We start from the raw sequence: 11,051 nt of genomic DNA, 5'->3' as shown, positions 1-11,051 counted from the left end.
TGACATTAGGAAAAGAGTCAAGCCAATTCTCATTAAAAAACACTCTGTCTAACTTGGAAAAGATACGATTGTTCCCATCTTGATTGTTCGACCAAGTATAAAAAGAACCCATAATCTTCATTTCTTCCACTATACCGAGATCAAGCCATTGTCTATCATCCTCTAGCTCTTTAAGAGATATGGCCTTACCACCCATTTGGTCTGCTGAGTCAAAGACAGCGTTGAAATCTCCAACTATTAACCATGGCTTAATAGGGAGGTTTAGAGTAGATAATTTAGACCAAAGAACTCTCCTAGCCTTCAGCTGGTTAGAGCCATAAACTACTGTGAGACAAAAAGACTAGCATGTAGCCCAAATCTGAATCTTACAGTGAAGAAATTGAGCATGATCCTTTATTACTTCAATTTTGACCCAGCTAGCCTTCCAAATTAAAAGAATTCTTCCTTCCAAGCTCAAACTGCTATAAAAATCCAATCCCATAAAACTTGAACTCATAACATCCTTAATTTGCTCTCCTTTTATTTTAGTTTCTAAAAGAGCCCCAATGCCAATCTTATTCAACTTTCAGATATCTAAAATAGATAACTGCTTATTCCTCCTGTTTAAACCTCTAACATTCCAGCTCAATATGTTGAAATTGTCCATTTAAGTTCAATAACAAGGAAGGGTTAGTGAGAAACTGCTTCTGTTCTTGGAGAACACTGAAAGTATTACTTGTATTCTGGGCAGTTGCTGGGTTTTTCGATTTCTGAGTTCCTGGTTTTTTCGGGTAGGCCCATCCTTGATCCTTTGGAAGTTTCACAGGGTGGGATTCCGCTGCCTCCTTTGATTGAGTCTGAGCTGAAGTTGCCTGGACAAGATTCGGAAGACTATCAGATTCTGTATGATCAGAACATCCATCAACAGGAGCTGTCATGACCTCCTTCTTTCTCCAAACCACTCCTTCCACAAATTTGCAAGAAGAAGCTGTATGCCCTAGCTTTTTACACTGAGAACACTTCGTAGGCAACCACTCATAGTCAATCAATTGGTCCACTACTTGACCTCTCTCATTGATATAGCTAATGTATTTAGGTAGTGATTCTGATATCTCCATGTCTACTAGAATCCGAGCAAACTTTATCATCGACCTGTCTTTGGTAATCTTATCTATAATTATTGGTTTCCCAATTGTGCTAACCAATGCACTCAAACAATTGGTGCCCCAGTATTGCAAACCTAGATTGGGAAGTCTGGTCCAAACTGGTACTGATTTAATCGATTTCAAAGAGTCGATATCAAAATATTAATCATATTTAGAATAAGATATTTATTTATTTATTTATTTATTTATTTAAAACTGATTTTTTAAGATAAAGTTAATTTTGAATTAACTTATATTTATTTTGAGATAAATATATTGTCTTAAATATTGATTAAACAAACAAATGAGAAAATTAGGGATTAGGGATAATCCTAATATGTGGGGTGACACACTCACTGTAAGTGAGTGTGGCGCCACACACCGGGATTTCTTATTCCTGGTATCTAAATTTTGAATTTCAAATAATTTATTTATTTAATTATATATATTTAATTATTCTTTTTTAAATATAATTTAAATTAAATAATTAAATAGATTATAACTGATCAGATTTCATTTAAATAAAATAAAAATTAATTATTAGTTAATTATCTTTATAAATCTAAAAAGAATCGATACTTTTCAAGAAGTGGTTTTCATAAACTGTCACGCTCTCATTCTGAAAAGAAAGTGATAGTTTTTCTAAACCTGAAAAACTATTCAATACATCTTCTCTCAATAAAACCTCTCTAGATTTCATGTGTTGAGTACATCTAGAGAGTCCCAAATCAACTTTTTGAATACAACATGACCACACACGTCCTTGTGTGTTTGAGGATTGGTCTGGAAGATCAAGGTGTGAGTTTTCAGAATCTGAATTGGAAGATCATTGATTTATACAAAAAAAATTGTGGATACTTGATAGGCTTGAAGAGGTAATCTTTAATCTATTGGTATGTGATTTAATATATATATGTATGATCCTAGTTAGTATTAATAAATTTCTTAAAAGCCTATTATGTTGCATATCTCTGATTTACACTTTGAATACCAACAATAGCATGCTAACTTGGTCACCTCCAATTTCGGGATGCCTAAAATTGAATGTTGATGCTACCTGTGACTTAAGGGCTAATAAACATGGATATGGAGCAGTCGTTCGAGATGACAAAGGACAAGTGGTGGCTGGATTAATAATCTTTGCGGTGGGTAAGTTTAACTCTACAATTTCTGAAGGCCCCAAGCTTTGCTTAGAGCTCTTAGCTGGTGTAAGGCAGCTTCCCTTCCAATTACTTTCATTGAATCATATTCTCATATTGTAGTTAACAAATTCAATTCTTTTTATGAGGATCTTTCTCCACTCTTAGACATTCTAAGGGAAATTAGTCATTCATTATCTTGGTTCCCTAAAGTAATTCTCTCATATGCTCCTAGCCTGGCCAATGAATTGGCAAAAAAAGTATTAGTGGTAGATAATGAATTAATTTGGAATTCTTGTAACTTTGTACTTACTTGTTTATCTAATGAAAAGTTACAGATCTCAAAATATATATATATATATATATAATTTTTATTTTTTGGACTGAACAAAATTTCTGGTCCATCACTAATTGTTTGCATATTTAAAATTGATTGTTTTATTTCTTTCAACTGCATCTAAATAATCAAGACATGACGAGTCCAACCCTACAAATAGTTCACATTATTTAAAAAAAAAAATATATATATATATATAGGGTTTATACTTTTTTGGACCCTGTGTTTTTTTCATTACCTGTTTGGATCCTGTGTTTTGACAAATTACTTTTTGGACCCTATGTTTTGTAAAATAGTTAAAATAGAATCCTAATCTCAATTTTGATGAAAAAAAAATTGAATATAATAATATAATTTTTAAGCAAAATAATTTTATTTTTGTTCTAAATTGTTAGTTTGGTAAATTATTTGTGATTTTAGTTGAGAAAACATTGACTAAAATTGGGTTTAGGGTTCTATTTTAACCATTTTATAAAATATAGGGTCCAAAAAATAATTTAACAAAATACAAGATCCAAACAGATAATGAGAAAAAATACAAGTCCAAAAAAAAATATAAACCCTTAAATAGAAAAGATATGAGTGTCTTTTTGGGGGCCTATTTAATGACTTCTTTCTGTACTCCACCGTCTAATCAGTGATGTTGCTAAAGAAGAAAACTACAAATGTACATCACAAGAAACTTTTCTGATTATATATGTTTAACATATAATTATCAGTTGCTTACAGTGCATACATAATAAACTCCAAAATATTATGGTCGTATTCTTACTCAATTTGAAACTCTTATAAAATGAAAATAGTTTCTATTTAGTTACTTCAAATTTGTCACTCTCATATTACTGTTGATGAAGTTTATATGATATTAGTAAGAAAAAACAGGGTTTATGGTTGTGAAATTAATGGGTATATAAATATATATATATATATATATATACGTGTGTGTGTCACTTTCAGGTTTCACAATAGGACACAAGTCTTAAAGAGGATTAAGATTTATCTTCCGAAAAGAAACAAAACTGCAAAATTAGAATCAAACAAATTTTATGAAAATGATATATACGTCAATCCCAAAACCTTTCAGGAATATAGCTTTCCTTCAGAAATAAAAATATTTAATTAATAAAACACTTGTCTCAATATTATCCACCAAATTTTTTGTACAATGACAACCTCTCGTTTAGTGATGCACACAGAACGGGGAATTGGCAAAGAGTGCTCCTTCCGTCCCCGTTTATACTTCTAATCCTCGTCCCTACCCCATTCATGTTTATTCTCCGTTGGGGACGGGGTGGGGAATCCCCTATTAGGGCGGGTAATCCCCACGAAGAAACCATTTATTTAAAAAATAAATTTAAATTTTAAAATTTAAAATAAAAATTATAAATTATATGTAAATTAAAATATTGCATAATATGTATTATTTAAAATATTACACACTATCCTAAAAAAATTTAAAATATTAAAAAAATTACTACTATATTACAAAATCACATAAAGAAATATATAAAATATTACAAAAATATATAAAAATTTAAACGGAGCCCCATCGGAGCGGGGAGTGCTATCTCCGTCCCCGCCCCATTTAACAGTCGGGGATTGAAAGTTGTTCACGTCCCCACCCCGTTTCCCATTTAGACGGGGATTCCTCGCCCCATTAAGGGCAGGTTCCCGCGGGGCCCTGTCCCATAAGGAAAATGTGCATCCCTACTCTCGTTACTATCTCTTGAGCTCTCATTGCAAATAATTGATTGACTAAAGAAAATAATGTTTTAAAACAATCACACTCGATTGGATTATGTAAAATAGATATTTTATCAAAATATAACGAAAAATCGTAAAAAAAAAAAACTTTACTAGAGGTTTTATTTTATATATACTTTGAATCCTTTGTTATAGTGTATTCTCTTCACTTAAAAGTTACTGTTTCTTCTTCAAAATTTTTTAATAAAATTTCTATTTTCTCTCGTCTCCCATTTTCTTCTCTTTCTACTTATTATTTCATATTTGAAATATAATATTTAAATAATATAAAAAATAGAGATATATTATATTGCATAATATAAAAGTTGAATTTGTAAAAGAATGAACCCCACTGCTCATTCCTCTGCTGCTCAGTACAGAGGATCATTCTCCCATCACTGCCGTGCACATAGGAAAGAGAGAATATCCCACATTTTTCGGTGTATTACTTTTGTACCCATCAGTGTGTATTGTAACCAAATTCTGTTATGTACTACCCTCTATTTTGTTGCCACCTGTTGCCATCTCAATGGCCTTTCATTTTGTACATCTTACTATATATTGAATACAATTCTCCAGCTCCTATTCTTGAGCTGAGTTTTACAAATACCATTCTACCTAAATTCAATCTTGGTATCAGAGCTTGCCCTAGGCCAACGCCAATGTCGACTAGTCTCCCTCAGTCTCCAAACGCAGCTAACAATGCTGCCAGCAACAATCAAGCTCAAGGTTCTAGTCAAGCAGCTGCCGTCACCTCCAACAATGCACAGACACGACCCAGTTACATGACCAGCTATACTCAGCCCTTTAACACACTGAACCAACCCTTTCCACTAAAGCTAGACAGAAATAACTACTCCCTTTGGAAGACAATGGTTTCGACCATAATACGCGGCCACCGTCTTGATGGGTTTGTCTATGGCACACGACCGTGTCCCTCCGAATTTGTTCCTGCTGAAAACAGTGATGGACAGGTGGGTTTTGGCGTTCAACTCAACCCAGAATATGATCATTGGATCGTGAGTGACCAACTCCTCATGGGCTGGTTGTACAGCTCAATGAATGAAGCCATAGCAACAGAGGTTATGGGTTGCACCACTGCCGCTGGACTCTGGAAAGCTCTTGAGAATTTGTATGGAGCACACTCCAAATCAAAAATGGATGAGACCCGAACTGCAATACAGACCACACGAAAAGGTAATATGACTATGACTGATTACCTTCGACAAAAGAAAGCATGGTCCGATGTTCTAACACTTGCAGGAGACCCATACCCTGAAGCTCATCTAATCTCTAATGTACTCTCTGGATTAGATGCTAGCTACTTACCCATTGTTCTACAAATTGAGGCTCGGTCGAGTACCTCTTGGCAAGAATTGCAGGAATTATTACTCAGCTTTGACAGCAAAGTTGAGAGGATGAACACCATGAATGAAGTCCCAAAAATTGCCGCAATACCCACAGCAACTCTGGCAAACAAAGTCGAATATACAGGTCGGGGTCGTGGAACGAATGCACCTCATCATCACAACCCAGGCCGATCGCAGCACTTCAACTCCAACTCTGGTCGTGGATCTGGGTATCGAGGGAGAGGAAGAGGCCGAAACTTCAACAACTCAAGACCCACTTGCCAGGTGTGTGGGAAATTTGGGCATTCGGCAGCTGTGTGTTTCAATAGGTACAATGAAGCTTTTATGGGTACAGATCCTCATCTCAACCAAGCTCAGCCTAAGAATCCTCCATCGGCCTTCACAGCTTCTCCAGAAGTAGTAGACAGTGACATCTGGTATGCTGATAGTGGGGCTAGCTGCCACGTGACCTCTGATGGAAGCAACATGGGTCAAAAGGCAGATTATGGTGGTAAGGGAAAATTGGTAGTAGGTGATGGTCATCAAATATCTATTACACATGTTGGTTCTAGCCATTTACCTACTAGTGATTGCACCAAATCATTGATACTAAAAGATGTTTTACTTGTTCCTGAGATTGCAAAGAACCTCATTAGTGTGTCCAAACTTGTCACTGACAATGATATTTCGATTGAATTTGACTCTCATTTTTGTTTTGTGAAGGACAAAGCCTCAAGGAAGGTGCTGCTCAGAGGGACCCTTAAAGATGGTCTTTATCAACTCACTGCCTCAACACCCACTCATCGCCAAACACAACCCAGCCTCACTTCAAAAGACACTGTGAATTCTGCTTATGTTGTTCAGCCTAGTACTACTTTACTTTCCAAGAATGATGTGTGGCATAGGCGTTTAGGCCACCCATCACTTAGAATACTTAAGTTGGTTTTGAAATCTAGCAATGTAAAAACTACTTCTGAACTAAACACAACCTTTTGTGATGCCTGTCAATATGGGAAATCTCATGCTTTGCCGTTTAAAAACTCCAATAGTAGAGCTACAAAATTGCTAGAGCTAGTCCACACCGATATATGGGGTCCTGCCCCAATACTTTCAAACACCAACTTCAAATTCTATGTCCATTTCATAGATGATCATAGCAGATTCACATGGCTTTACCCTTTAAAACAAAAATCTGATGCTCTAAATGTCTTTATCCAGTTCAAAAATCTTGCAGAAAATCAGTTTGAAACAAAAATTAAATCAATAAGGTCTGACTTTGGTGGGGAATACTTAGCCTTTGAAAAATTAATCCAAGAAAATGGCATCATGTTTCAGCATTCTTGTCCACACACCTCAGCCCAAAATGGAAGGGCTGAGAGAAAACATCGCCACATAGTGGAAATGGGGTTAACCCTGCTTGCTCAAGCGAGCATGCCTCTAAAATACTGGGTAGATGCTTTCCAAACCTCAGTATATCTCATAAACAGGTTGCCAACACCCATTCTTGGCAACAAGTCACCATTCGAAATTGTCAATAGGAGAAAACCAGATTACAACTTTCTGAAAACGTTTGGGGCAGCCTGCTTCCCATGTCTTAGACCTTATCAATCACATAAATTTCAATTTCATTCACTCAAATGTGTTAACCTTGGCTATAGTGAATCCTTTAAGGGTTATAAGTGTCTGAGTTCCACAGGAAGAGTATATATATCAAGACATGTTGTTTTTAATGAACAAGATTTTCCATTCAAAAATGGTTTTCTCAACACTCATGCACCCGAACAAGCTGTGATTATTCGAAATTCCTACTGGACCCAACTACCCAACCTTCACTTTCGAACCTTCTCACCAACTCAGCCATACGCCACAGAAAGAGCCTCCCAAAAACAAGCTTCCTCTGACATAGCACCAACCCAAATGGCAGAGTTCTCACAAAATGAAAATCAAGTAAGTGCCTCTCCTCTCTCGGCTTCTAGTGATTCTCATGACCATATTGATATTGTATCTGAAGCTAACGTGCCAGGAGAATCAACTCACACTTCATCAACCAATTCCTCTGCTGAACTGTCTCAAACACCAATTGATGAAGGAAGATTAGAACCCAGAATCCAGCCTACTCATCCCATGATAACACGGGCTAAGGATGGAATCTTTAAGCCCAAGGTATACCTCAGTCAATCTCAGTGGAAATCAGAGGAAGAAGAACCGTTGAATATCAGTGAGGCACTCAACCACCAAGGCTGGAAAGAAGCCATGAATGCAGAAGTTGAGGCGTTAAGATCCAACAAAACTTGGGTGTTAGTACCGTATTCAGATGCTTACAATATAGTGGGGTGCAAATGGGTTTACAAGGTTAAAAGAAATGCAGATGGATCCTTCCAAAGGTACAAGGCACGCCTAGTTGCAAAGGGGTTTCACCAAAGGCCAGGACTAGATTACAGTGAGACTTTCAGCCCCGTGGTCAAAGCCTCTACAATTCGAGTCATACTTACCATTGCTGTCTCGTGCAATTGGGAGGTTCGCTAGTTAGACATCAACAATGCGTTCTTGAATGGTCACCTAGAAGAGGACGTATACATGCATCAACCAACTGGCTTTGAGGATCCTAAACAGCCCCATCATGTGTGCAAATTACTCAAGTCCCTCTATGGACTGAAACAGGCTCCTAGAGCGTGGTTCGACAGACTCAAACACACTCTAATACAATGGAACTTTAAAAACTCCAGAGCTGATACATCTCTCTTTTATTACAAACATGGGAAAATAATTATGTTTGTACTTATATATGTTGATGATATAATTGTTACAGGGAATATCAGCTCCAAAGTTACAGATTTTATTCAGCAACTTAACAAGTTTTTCGCTCTCAAAGACCTTGGACAGCTTCATTATTTCCTCGGAATAGAGGTTACTCGAGATGACACAGGCTTTCATTTAACCCAAAGGAAGTATATTGAAGAGTTATTGAGGAAGAATGATATGCTTAACCTCAAGCCATGTCCCACACCGATTGCTACAGGGAAAAATATGTCAATTAATGATGGAAAGAAGCTGGAAAATCCAGCAGTGTTTCGACGCCTAATCGGAGGGTTACAGTATTTGTGTAATACAAGGCCAGATATTTGCTTTGCTGTGAACAAGCTTAGCCAATACTTAAAGGAGCCAACTGATGTTCATTGGAGTGCAGCAAAGAGGATTTTACGATACTTAAAAGGAACAACAACACATGGTCTTCACATCAGCTACAGCGAGAAGTTGAAAATCACTGGTTTTTCTGATGCTGATTGGGGTTGCTGCATTGATGATAGAAGGTCAATTGGAGGCTATTGTGTGTATTTGGGAGATGCTCTTGTATCATGGTCATCCAAGAAGCAAGCAGTGGTCTCAAGATCCAGCACTGAGTCAGAATATAGGGCCTTAGCTTCGGTCACAGCTGAGATCACGTGGCTAGAGTCGCTGCTCAAAGAATTAGAGTTTCCTCTAGCTGAAACATCAGTAACATGGTGCGACAATGTTAGTGCAAGTGCACTCGCCTCCAATCCAGTTTATCACGCTTGAACGAAGCACATAGAACTTTACATCCACTTTGTCAGAGACAAAATTCTGAACAAAGAACTTGAAGTGAGATACATCCCCTCTTCAGATCAAATTGCAGACTGTTTGACCAAAGCTCTGTCTCACTCCAGATTCCATCTTCTCATTTCCAAACTTGGTGTGACTCCCTCACCCCTTCGTTTGAGGGGTGGTGTAAAAGAATGAACCCCACTGCTCATTCCTCTGCTGCTCATTCCTCTGCTGCTCAGTACAGAGGATCATTCTCCCATCACTGCCGTGCACATAGGAAAGAGAGAATATCCCACATTTTTCGGTGTATTACTTTTGTACCCATCAGTGTGTATTGTAACCAAATTCTGTTATGTACTACCCTCTATTTTGTTGCCACCTGTTGCCATCTCAATGGCCTTTCATTTTGTACATCTTACTATATATTGAATACAATTCTCCAGGTCCTATTCTTGAGCTGAGTTTTACAAATACCATTCTACCTAAATTCAATCTGAATTTAATTTTTTTTTTAAATGTAAAATTTTGGTTGTGTATTTTAAAAATTAGAGTAGAGAAATTATTGTGAATGTTCTTATTAATTTGGATGGTGCTCAATTTGAAAAAGAAAAAAAAATGATAACCAGCTCTTGAGTATCATTTCCTTAATGACTCATTATGTAACTTACATCGGATATTTCTTCAAGTCACACAAGTCGTTCTCTATAATTGTTTTTATAAATTTTATTTCTAAAATAAATAAAATACAAATCTTATGAAATATTATTTATCGAACAAGAGGGTATTTTTAAAATAAATTAATCAAATAAGTGGCAACTGGGGAGAATTATATATAGTTAGTGTTAGATTTAATTTAACTAAGATTTTATGTATACAGTTGGAAAGTTCGTAATTTTTTTTATGAGTTTTTTCTTTCCTCTCTAGCGTCGTCAGCCAGGTGTCCCCATTCTGAATTTTCTCTCGGCCAGAGCTTCACCGGATCTGGTGGGGCTATGGCCAAGACTGCTTATATGGCTATCAAAAGCTTGCCTTCCCGTCTTTCTACCGGATCCATGGGTCTTTGGACAACTTTGCCTCTTCTGGGTGTCTCCTCCCTGGTGGTGGTCACAAGGTGGTGTCGACCTTGTGTTGGTGGTTGTTGCGCGGTTGGCGTCAAGTGGAAGAGATGTCCCTGGTTTCATGGGGATAGTGGAGCGGACTTCCTGTACCTGATCGTCGCAGGGGCTTCGGGATTGGATGGCCTAAGTTTTTTATTTTTGTTTTCTCTACTTTGCAATATTGTTGTTTTATTTTAATGTTATCTTATTTTTTGTTTCAAATAATGGTGTTACTCACCCTCCATCATGCCATTTTTCTACTGTTGGAATTAGTGGGCTTATTGGCGAAGATTATCCCGCTAAGTGTGATCATCTGGGGTTGTTCTAGGTCAGGTTTCTTTGAGATTCGGTTGTGGATGATATCTTTGTGGCTCCAATCACTATTGACCCTTTGTTTCATGGTATCCCGATCACTGCGATGAGATTCCTTGAACTTAGTTGGTCGTTGTTCTATTTCTCTTATATACGATTTGAATAATGAGGTTGTTATTTCTCAATTCTTATTGGAAGATCATTGGTTGATAGTCATTGATGGAGTTGATCTATCATATACTCATTTGGAGAGGAAACTTAGATCACTTCACACTTGTTGGATGCTTGGATGCTTGTGCCTCTTATTGGACCCTTAGTTGAAGTGACTATTAGGGTTTTCTTTCTTTTATTTATTGTAAATGGCTTGGTTAGCCTATGTTGGATGA

Source organism: Humulus lupulus, chromosome 5 (genome assembly GCF_963169125.1).
Source record: "Humulus lupulus chromosome 5, drHumLupu1.1, whole genome shotgun sequence".
Classification (NCBI taxonomy): Eukaryota; Viridiplantae; Streptophyta; class Magnoliopsida; order Rosales; family Cannabaceae; genus Humulus; species Humulus lupulus.
This window is presented reverse-complemented; position numbering follows the sequence as displayed.